Source organism: Microcebus murinus, chromosome 8 (genome assembly GCF_040939455.1).
Source record: "Microcebus murinus isolate Inina chromosome 8, M.murinus_Inina_mat1.0, whole genome shotgun sequence".
Classification (NCBI taxonomy): domain Eukaryota; kingdom Metazoa; phylum Chordata; class Mammalia; order Primates; family Cheirogaleidae; genus Microcebus; species Microcebus murinus.
Window position 1 is genome coordinate 65698446 of NC_134111.1, and position 12495 is coordinate 65710940.

Genomic DNA, 12495 nt, shown 5'->3' on the forward strand with positions numbered 1-12495 from the left:
GCATCTCTCACAGGGATCAATGACGCTTTATGAGAAACACCCAAACTCCCTGATATAGTTCAGATATTTGTCACCTTCAAATCTCATATTGAAATTTCATCACCAATGCTGGAGGTGGGGCTTAGAGGGAGGTATTTAGGCTATGAGAGTGGCTCCCTCATGATAGGCTTGGTGAACTCGCTCTATTAGTTACCTTGAGATCTGATTATTGAGAACAGCCTGGCACCTCCTTCCCTTTCTCTTGCTCCCTCTCTTGCCATGTGATACATCAGCTCCTCTTTGCCTTCCGCCATGAATGGAAGCTTCCTGAGGCTCTCACCAGAAACAGATGCTGACACCACGCTTCATGTACAGCCTGCAGAGCCAATAGTCAAATAAACATTTTTTCCTTATAAATTACCCCACCTCAGGTACTCCTTTGTAGCAACACAAATGAACAAATACACTCCCCGACTAAGACCTGGGAAAGGTATAATACTTTTGTGTGTTTTCATGTATCCCAATCCCTTCTGCTTCTCCCATCCTTCTTCCTCTCCCTTCCACTGAGCAGAAATTATTAGCCAGGGATAAATGATGTCATCTTTGGACAAAGGAGATAACTCACAGTTACCTACCTCTTAACTTACTCTGTGATTGTGTTTATAGTTTCATCTAAAATGAAAGAAGATTCTTTGCTCTTTTGAAGTTATTTTTTAACCCTATAATTCTTGCCTAAAATGTTGGAGTTGGTGAAATGGAAATAAGCAAAGGATAATCTCTCTTCTATCAGAGACAGCAAAGCTAGTTCTGAATTCAAAGAACAGAATTAGGCTTCTATTAAGACTCATACATAGCAACCTGTTTGTCACTTGGCTCTGTAAATTCTTTAAGGATGAACTTTAAAGATTTTTTAAAAAATGGTGTGTTTTGCTTTTCAGACTGTGACTGTCATACACAAATAATGCATGGCTGAACAGAGTTGAACCTGGGATGTGTTCAGGGTCATTCCAGAAAATAAGAGGCATGTTTTTTTTATTCTGCCATATAAGGGAGAGATTCTTGGGGTAGCCAATGGCAGTGCTTCTTGGTCTCTAGATATAACATCAAGCTAAAGCCAAAGTGCTAAAAGTTGAGAGTGAAAGATAAAGATACAGGCCACTGGGAAAAATGGCAAGCTGATAGGCAACAGGAAGTTGGAGAATACTCACCAAAGCCATTCAATTAATTCTGCCATACTGCATTTTCCTTGGTTGGACTGTTTTTAACTAGGTGGCCAGTCCTGCATTGGCTCTTGGGTCACAGCTTCGTAAAGGTACCATTTAGCCCCTGGTAGCTCTTACTCTGTAAATTGATGCTGCATCACCATTAGCATCAAATCAGCAATTCTTTCTTCCAGGATGCAAACCAAGTCCTAATTTGCCAGATCTCCTGGGAACTAAACTCTCTGTTCAATTTGATAGTGTCTTTTCCTCTTGCAAGTTTGTTGAGATGGTTTTCTGAAGTTGACACCTTTACTAACTTCCTGCAGCTATTTTATATAACATGCATGGCATATGTATTATCAAAATTCATGCGCAAATGTACTACATCCTACAAGCATAAGGATAGAATGAAAAGAAGCTATTATATTCCCCCACCGCAATCAGTTGTTTGCTCTCATATGAGAGAGATAAGGGAGAGTGCTTAGGGGATAGGAAAAGAGAAAGAGAAAAGTTCCTTCTTGCAACATCCATTCTTTTCCAAGAAAAAGGAAAAAAGAGAGAAAGAAAACCTGTCTCTGTCTCTAGTGAGCATTGTTTCCATACTTTATTATAAACAATGACAAGACTATAAAGTCCCAAATGACTTTCATATGTCATGTGTTTTAACAATTCAGCCCTGTCCCTCAATGGCATTTAAAGAGAGCTACACAAGGGAACTTCCTTAACTGATAAAGGTCAATTAAAAAAAAAACAACACAACTAGCATCATAGTGAAAGACTGGATGCTTTTCTTTTTCAGGAAAAAGAAAAAAATGTCCACTCTTGCCATTTTTATCCAATAATGTATTGGAGACTCTAGACAGGCAAGTGGGCACAATAACAACAGAAAAAGGCATCCAGATTGGAGAGAAAAAAATAAAACTATCTCTATTTGAAGATGACATATTATATATAGAAAATCCCCACAAATCCATTAAAAACTATTAGAACTAATAAATTCAGAATGGTTGTAAGATAAAAGATCAATATACAAATATCAATACACTTCTACACATTGGCAATGAACAGTGAAAATGAAATGAAAAAAACAATTTCACTTATAGTAGTATCAAAAGGATAAAATAGGAATAAATTTAACAAAATAAGTGACAGATTTCAACACTGAAAACTACAAAATATCATTGAAAGAAATTAAAGATCTAAATATAGCCATGTGTTGCTTGATGATAGGGCTATGTCCTGAGAAATGTGTCATTAGATGTAGGTGATTTCATCATTAGGTGAACATTATACAAGTACACATCATGCATACTTAAACAAGATGGTATAGCATACTACACACCTAGGCTATACCGAATAGCCTATTGCTCCCAGGGTCCAAACCTGTACAGCATGTGACTGCACTGAATACTGTAGGCAATTATAACACAGTGTTAAATATTTGTGTATCTAAACATAGAAAATGAACAGTAAAAATACAGTATTATAATCTTATGGTACCACCATTGTTTATATGGTCCTTCATTAACCAAAATGTCATTGTATGCACATGACTGTAAATGGAAAGGTACCCCATGTTCATAGATTGAAAGACTTAATATTGTGAAGATGGTAATACTCACCAAATTGATCTACAGATTCAATGCAATACATATCAAAATTCCAGATGACTTTTTTTGCAGAAACAATTTCAAAACTTACTAAAAAGCTACAGTAATCAAGACAGTATAGTAATGACATAATGATAGACATATAGATCAATAAAACAGATTTGAGAGACCAGAATTAAACCTTAAAATTTATGGTCAATTAATATTCTACAAAGGAGCCAGTCAAGACAATTCAAGGGGAAGAGTAGTCTTTTTAACAAACAGTGCTGAAACATCTAGATATTTTCATGCAAAAGAAAGAAGTTGGATATTGACCTTGCATTTTATAGAGCAATTAACTCAAAATGAATCCAAGACCTAAATGTAAGAGTGAAAATTTCTTATAACAAAACATTAGAGTAAATTTCATGACACCAAAGCACAAGCAACAACAACAAAAACTAAACATCATCCACATTAAAAACTTTTGTGCTTCACTCAATAACGTGAAAAAAAACACCTACAAAATGGGACAAAATATTTGTAAACTGAATATCTAATAAGGAATTTATATCAGAATATATAAAGAATTCTTATAAATCAAAAAGAAAAAGAAAATAACCCAATTTAAAAATGGGCAAAGACTTTTATTCAACATAGTACTGGAAGTCCTAGCCAGAGCAATTAGGCAAGAGAAAATAAATAAATAAATAAAGGGCATCCAAATTGGAAAGGAAGAAGTCAAACTATCTTGTTCACAGATGACATGATATGATATTTAAAAAAACCTAAAGATTCCTCCAAAAAAAACTGTTAGTACTGATAAACCAATTCAATAAAGTTGCAGGAAACAAAATCAACTTATAAAAATCAGTAGCAATTATATATACCAACAGCAAACAATCTGAAAAAGAAATCAAGAAAGCAATCCCATTTACAATATAAAATACCTAGGAATAAATTTAACCATTGAAATTAAAGATCTCTACAATGAAAACTATAAAGCACTGATGCAAGAAATTGAAGAGGACACAAAAAAATGGAAAGATATTCCATGCTCATGGAGTGGAAGAATTCCCACAGAAAGACAAATACCATATGTTCCCACTCATATGTGGGAGCTAAAAAGGGGGATCTTATGGAGGTAGAGAGTTGATTGGGGGTTACAGAGGCTGGGAAGGATAGGGGGGATGGGGAGATAAAGAGAAGTTGGTTAATGCATATACAAAAATATAGTTAGATAGAATAATATCTAGTGTTTGATAGTATAGTAGGGTGAATATAGTTAACAATTTATTGTATAGTTGAAAATAGCTAGAAGAGAACTGAAATGTTCCCAAAATAAAGAAAAGATAAATGTTTGAGGTGATGGATATCCCAATTACCCTGCTTTGATCATTACACATGGTATGCATGTATCAAAATATCATATGTACCCCCCAAATATATACAACTATTATATGTAAATTAAAAAATGGGCAAAGGACTTGAATAGAAATTTCTTCAAAGAAGATACACAAATGGCCAATGATGATGTGAAAAGATACTCAACAGAATTAGTCATTAAGGAAATGCAAACCAAACCACAAAATACCTCTTCACATCCAATAGAAAGGCTATCATCAAAAAGATGGACAACAAGTGTTGACAAGGATGTGGAAAATTTGAACTCTTATTCATTGTTGGTGAGAATGTAAAATGATACAGTCACTTTGAAAAACAGTTTGGCAGTTCTTCAAAAAGTTAGACATTAACTTAAACATTGCTATGATATAGCAATGCTACTTCTAGCTATACACCCAGGAGAACTGAAAATATGTCTACACAAAAAACTTGTACAGTAATGTTCATAGCAACATGATTCATAGTAGCTAAATTGTGGAAACAACCCAAATGCCCATTAACTGATGAATGGACAGTGTGGTATACCTATACAATTGAATATTATTTGGCCATAAAATGGAATGAAGATGGATAGACCTTGAAAACATTATGTGGAATGAAAGAATCTACTGTCCATTTATATAAACTGTCCAGAAATAGGCAAATCTATAGGGACAGAAAGTAGACTAGTGGTTGCCAGGGGGTCCAGGAAAGAGGGGTGGGGATTGATTGCTAATGGGTATGAGGTTTCTTTTCAGGTGATGAAAATGTTCTGGTTAGTGTTGATGGTTACACAACATTGTGCATATACTAGAAACACAAAATTGCACACTTTGAAAGGGTGCACTTTTTGTATGTGAAATTACACCTCAATAATGCTGTTATTTTAAAAGTGAAGAAAAAAAGAGAGCTACACAGAAATTATTCTATGATGGTTTAGGCCACTGTCATCCCTGGCTGCTTCCATGCTGTCAGGTATTTGCACTGATTAGCTTGTTTAGTTGTGCTCTTTTCTTTTTTTAAAATTTTGAGGCTTCAATCCAAGTCATCTAGCCAAATAGACTCCCAAACATGTGTTTCTGACATATCTGATTCCACAGCCAAATGATCTGGATTCAGATAGGAAATCATGACCCAATTCATTTTAGTCATAAATTAACAGACTGGGGAGAGACATAAATATGTATCTTTTTCTAACATGGTGATTGTCTTAGTCCTTTTAGGCAGCTATAACAAAAATACTATAGACTGGTTGGCTTAAAAAAAATTTATTTCTCATAGTTCTGGAGGCTGGGAAGTCCAAGATCAAGGCACAGACAGATCTGATGTCTGTGGTGTCCTGCTTACTAGTTCATAAATAATGGTCTTCTCACTATGTCCTTACATGGTGGAAAGGGGTGAGAGAGCTCTCTGGGGTCTTTTTATAATGGTACTAAACCCATTTATGAGGCTCTGCCCTCAAGACCTCATCACCTCCTAAAGGCCCCACTTCTCAAAACTATCGCATTGGGGGTAAGGATTTCAATATATGAATTTTGGGGGGACACAAACATTCAGTCTATAGCAGTGACATATAATTATTAAATTAATAATAGTTTTCCTTTAGTGCCAAATTAATATCCTGAAAATAATAATTCATTTAAAAGTTAGAATAACAAATGGAATGAAACACATACAGAAATTTAAATATACTCCGAGGAATGCCCTTTTATATTACCATATTAAGAATATCAAAAAATAAAAAAGAGAAAGACAGTGCTGTACCTGTGGGAGTATAATGATTTTGGGTAATTAAGCAGCACCCTTCTTTTGAATTGCTCACAATGCTTTACAGCATCTACTTCAGCAATTGTCACAACACCCTTGTCCTTTGTAGGTGGCAGGCATTGTGCTAACAGTACAGTACAACTGTAGGTCAGACAACAAAGGGACACACAGTTGTCACATAAACAGTTTAGAGCACAGGTAGGTGTGGAACCCAGATAGTCCACATCTGATGGAAGTGGCATCTTCTTGGACTGATAACCTCTTGAACCAATAACAGTTTTGAGTTCCCGTTATTCTGGATCTTCCAAGTGTGTCTGCCATATCTTAAACAGATGGGCAGTATTACACGATATGACTGTTTTTAATGGTAGTAGGAATCACATGGCTAACACTTCCTGAAAAAAACTGGGTTAGTGAAAATTGGACCTCAGCTTTTTAAAAAAATATTATTTGATTTCCTGTTTCATTTCCAGAAAATCATAGGAATATCAAAAGTCTGTAAAGAGCATTTTGAGATGGACTGACATCTATATTTGTTATAAGTCATACAATTTGAAAATTTTAAAAGAACCTATAAGACAAGAAATGCTTACTTGTTTTAGAGAGCAAAAATAGGCCAAGAGCACAGCCAGTTTGATGAATACAACATTATGGGCCTCAGTTTCTTCATTTATAAAATAAAAGTTTGGACTAACTGGTATCTTAGGCTTCATCTAGCTATTTAATTAATTTGCTGATTATGATATTTTCAAAGCTTGTGGAGGGACATGCTGTAGGGACAGCATTCATTTTATTTGCCAGTGTATCTCCGTGTGTAGCACACTGCCTGGCACATAGCATGTGCTCAGAAATACTTCTTGAATGAATGAATCTCATAGTATTCTGTTTTATATGATTTTTCTTTGACTGTATGGCACTACGATCAAAGTTCAGTTTATCATAACCACCCTTCCCAGGAATGTATTTGTATTTATAATGTGTTTTCATTTTTCCATATTTCTTTCATTCCTTGTTTACTCTGACCACCAACAAAATGATATTAAGCTTTGAAGATTTCCAAATACCTGTGGGGAGGGAATTTCTATAAGTGTTCACGTGTTTCTTGACAAAATTTAAAAAAAAAATTATATCTGCAGTATTTTTGGCACTTGACAAATAATAACATTCATATAACGTCAACACTTCATTGTTTTTCTTTAAAAGTACTTTTAAGAAAACATGGAACACTTTCCCTGATTTTATTTCCCTCATCTCCATTAGTAACCAGCGCTGACTCTATTCTTTTTTTATTGCCAATATTCCTCCAGAAAACTTAGAGATGGCCTATTTGTCCTTGATTTTTGCTTCCAAATATGTGCCACCAAAGAATAGAAACTTGTTATAGAATGCATACGCTTTAGGGGCATCTGTCTCTGTCTTTAACTTTACAAAAAAAAACACACACACACACAATAAAGTTATGTGTTTCCTTCACACATTCGAAAGCCAGAAATAGATTCAGACGTACATTTCTCAATTCGCGTGCCAAGCTAATAAGCGCAGTGCAACAGACTGCGGGGCGCGGGCCACGCGGGCCCTCGCGCTGCTCCTCCTCCGCGCCACCTCCCTGCGACTGGGGCCCCGGCCCGCAGCCCCCGGCCCAGCCCGCCAGCTGCTCCCTGGCGGCTAGCTGCACGCTCGCCTCTGGGGTAGTCGTGCCGCTTCGTGTTTCTGGGTGCCATCAGAATCATAGAATCGCAGCGTTTTAGAGCTGAGTGACTTTGGACCGGCACCTTTGACACCACCGAATTTATGCAGACCATTTTCTCAGTTTTAGATGCGCAGCACTTCACCATCTGGATGGGCTTGGAGAGGGAGCTGAGACTAGCAAGCTGTCTGCTGTGTTATCTTGGGCACATTTAGTGACCTCCTCTTGAAGCTCGGGTCAATGGGACGTGTTCTAGGTGCCCAGAGAGAAGAGGCCTGGGGAAGGACACCTGTCTGAGGCTACTTCTTCACCCTTCAAGGAAGGAAACCTCCAAGACATCTGAGGATATGGAACGCAACAGCATAGCAGGCTTTAGCTAGCAGTTTGTATGTTGCACGTTCTTCCTTTGAAAATATAAAATCAATTCTGTAATACCTGTTACTCCGAATGATTGAGTAAAGAGTATCTCCCAGCCTAAGCTGGGCTGATCAGAGCCTCTCTAGGAGTTTGGGATTGAGACAGAAATGCTCATCTCAGTCTGTCCTGGTTTCTCCTACTGGAAAGACGGGCATGGGGAGCTGTGGATGAGCAGTGTTTGGGGCTGTGTGCCTTGAGGCAGTGAAAATGAGAGGGGAAAAAAAATCTACAGTGAGAAAAATAGAGGCGAGAAAGAGAGATAGAGCTTCCTGGCTTCCTAGAGGCTTCCTGGCTCTTGGCTCTCTTCCCTCGGGAGACTGGGCTGCTTCCTATCCCTGGCCTGAAGTTAGTTTCTCTTACATGCGATGAAAATTCTTTTCTTAAGACATGGACTTCACAAGGTTTCTGACCACAAAACATAATCGTCATCCTTTTATCAAGTTTAATTATCCAAAATCTCAAGACTCTGAACTACAATGAAGAACCCAGAAGTAATGAAACCATATATCCAAATACTGGAAGCTATGATTTTGACTCCTAACTGTGCCTGACCCTGCTCACTATTGCCTCCTGAGAAAACAATTCACCAGGTATCTATCTAGCAGATACTACATGCCCTGCACCAGGTCAAACACTGAAGTTTTGAAAGCCATCATGACACAGCCCCTGCCTCCTATAAGCTTCCGAACCAGTGGAGAAGTTAGACAAGTAGTGTATCATATGAGGGGTCTTCAAAAAGTTCATGGAAAATACATATTATGAAGGATTTCAAAGCTTTTTTTGCACCAAAATAATCTCATACCAAATTGTCATAATATGTCTGAACAGAATCTGGTTTGAGACACAAGGAAGGATAAGACATCAGTTTGAAAAGAGCCCCTTATCATAGCAATGATTTCTGCTAAAGTTGAAGCAAGACAAGCATCAAATTTATGGTGAAGCTTGAGTGAAAGAAGGGTGAAACTGTTGATGCTGTATGAAAAGCTTATGGGGACAATGCCCCAGTGAAATCAGCAGTTTGCAAACAGATAACTTACTTTAAAATGAGACAATGTTGAAGATGAAGGCTACACAGCAAACCATCATATCAATTCGCAAGGAAAAAATTCATCTTGTTCGTGCCCTACTAATGATTAACAGCACAAACAATAGCCAACATCATAGCAGTCTTAATTGGTTCAGCTAATGCAACTCTGACTGAAAAATTAAAGTTGAGCAAACTTTCCACTCTATGGGTGTTAAAACTGTTGTGCCCAGATCAGCTGCCGACAAGAGCAAAGCTTTCAAGGGAAATTTCAAACAAGTGGGATCAAGATCCTGAAGCATGTCTTCAAAGAATCATAACAGAAGATGAAACATGGCTTTACCAGTACGCTCCTGAAGGCAGAGCACAATTAGTGCCATAGCTACCAAGAGGTAGAAGTGGTCCAGTCAAAGCAAAAGCAAACTGGACAAAAGCAAAGGTCATGGTGGCTGTTTTGGGAGATGCTTAAGGCATTTTGCTTGCAGACTTTCTGAAAGGCTAAAGAACAATAACATCTACTTATCGTGAGAGTGTTTTGAGAAAGTTAGCCAAAGCTTTAGCAGAAAAACACCTGGGAAATCTTCTCCAGAGAGTCCTTCTCCACCACAATGCTCCTGCTAATTCTTCTCATCAAACAAGGATGATTTTGTGAGAGTTTTGATGAGGATTCATTAGACATTCACTTTACAGTCCTAATTTGGCTCCTCTGACTCTCTTTTGTTTCCTAATCTTAAAAATTTTTAAAGAACACTCATTTTGCTTCAGTTAATAATGTAAAAAAGACTGCATTGACATGGTTAAATCCCCAGGACCCTCAGTTCTTTAGGGATGGACTACATGGCTGGTATCATCACTTACAAAAGTGTCTTGAACTTGTGGAGCTTAGGTTGAGAAATAAAATTTAAATTTTTCACTTTTATCTTTTAATTCCATTTTTCATGAACTTGTGAGCGAACTGTCTTCCTTAATTTCGCTCTCAGTTTAAACCTCAGTGTTGTTTAAGACATGATAATACTACTTTGCAGATTTTATTTGTTTAATATTTCAAGAGGCGAAGCATGAGCATCAACTACAAACATTTCAAGAATTTTAAAGATACGATGAGCTTAAATTCTTTTGAATACATTGGATGAGGGTTGCAGAGTTCTAGATGAGGAAGAAACAGTGCCTTTCAAGACACTTACATGTCCAACCAGAAGAAGCAGATTAGAATGCAGTGGGCCTATCAGATAACCTAACTTCATTCTGCTGGTTGGGTGAATGGGTCTTACAGAACATAGTCATCTTTGATATGATCATGTTGAATTTTTAACCAGGTTAAGTTGACAGCATAGCAAAGTACTTTCTGTCAAAGAAACAAAACCTTACTTAGACACTGTCAGAGACCAGTTGTAAGATCAAGTGATTTTATAAGATTAATATGTACACATTTTAATACTAATATATTTATTACTTTTATATTGATTATGTATCAAAGATCATATGTGTTTTAAAGTTAACTTGGTGTTCAGAATAGGATTTACAAAAGGAACTTTTATCTGATAAATTAGCACTTACTGATTTCAGAATATTTGGATAATATAGATCAATAGTGTATGACCTAATCCACAAAACTTTATTGTTATAGTCATAAATTTTTTTCAAATATATTTATTTATCACATTCTTCACATATGCAGTAATTTGCCACTTTCTGTGTATACAAATTTAAAAATGTTTAAATTAATGCTAATACAATACATACTAATCAAAGTATTGGGACCAGTGATTAGACAAACAGGGATTTGCAGGACAGAATAGGAATTCAGGAAAACAGCCAACAACAATGAATTAGAAAAGATATCTTTAATTAAAATGAAAACCTTTAAAAACAACTTCAGATTTATGTGACCTTTCTGTTGTTTTCAGAACACTATGGATTAACATACAGACTGGAAAGACACAGGAACAGGAAGGTGCTGCTCTATCCCAACATAAATTTTATTTTTATAATTAATTTCACAGATCCTTACTTGTCGTATCAGCAGAAATTGTAATATTGACTCTCCCCTGAATTGTCTAAAGACTCCAGGGGCTCACTCAGTCCCAAGAGTGACAAGGGTGAGTTGTTTCCAATGCCAAGTTTAGAGGGAAGTGGGAAGCTTGACCGTTTCGCTAGTGCTTTCCTTCCTAACCACCTCACAGGGCTCTCTGAAAGTGTGGTCCTGCGTGGTCCATGCTGCGGCAATGCACCTGCAGGATCTGGTCCCTGCCCGGCCATGGTGGGGTCCTGACCTGAGGCCCTACAGTTACAGCTCTCTGGGAGTCCCCCACACTCACTGATAGTCACTGTTTTCCTCTAATCCTCAGCACACGGCCTGAATGGCTGGGTCCCAAGGAACTTCTAGCTTAGACATGTGCTGTGCTTCCACCAAGAATGCCTAGGCCCTTAGGTTTATCCCAGGACATCAACTTTGGTTTGCCCATTACTAATGATAATTTTATTTCAGGTCCTCATGACTCTTCTCTGATAATGGGCTTTGGCCAGGCTATGCTGATAAATCTTGAGAAGAGCAGGGTAAAGTGTTTGTCCTTTCCAGATGGTCAGAGCTCCGTATTCAAATTGTCTAACCACTTCATCAGAGATCAATTTTGTTTATTCTGGGCTTCAGAGAATGCCATAATACCAGAAGGATGGGTAAACTCTATACCTAACAACATTTCCCTAACTAAGGGGGCAGCCTGGAGTGGCAGGCTAAAAATAAAATCATCTTATTTCAATTAAAAAAAATCCATAACCAAATAGTAATATATGGTCATTGTAGAATATGTTGAATATATAGAATATTACAAAGAAGAAAATCAAAATCACCCACAATCCCATCCATAGATAACCTCTGTTAATGTTGTATAGAAAGATTTTTGCCATAACTTACCTTCTCACCTCCCTAATGCACTTCCCTTACTCTTCCCTGACACAACAATTGGGAAGAGCTGATACTCTGAGCACTCCTTAGTTTACTTCTCTGCCCATTGTATTTCCTTGTACTGCAATCCTTTCCTTACTATTTTTGCCTGTTGAAATCTACTTGAAAGGCCACAGTCTAATGTCACCTCCCTCTTAAAAGTGTTCTGATCTTACCCTCTGGTAGAAGGTCCACGTACTACTCTGACCTGCCACAATCTGTACTTCTCTTGAGTCACCTATATTATGCCCTTGAATTATACTAATTTTTGCATCAGTCTCAATTCCATAACTGAACTGCAAACTTTAGAATAATTCCTTCTAGAGAGTAAGAATTTTATTTTATTAAACTTTTCATCCCCCATGTCAAATGGTACAGTGCCTTCCTTGCAAATAGTATGTATTCAGCAAATATTTGTTGAAAAATATATGTAAGCACCAGCAATAGAAAGATGACGTATCAGTGGAGTTAGCCTAGTCAAATTCTTTAACTTTATTAAAATA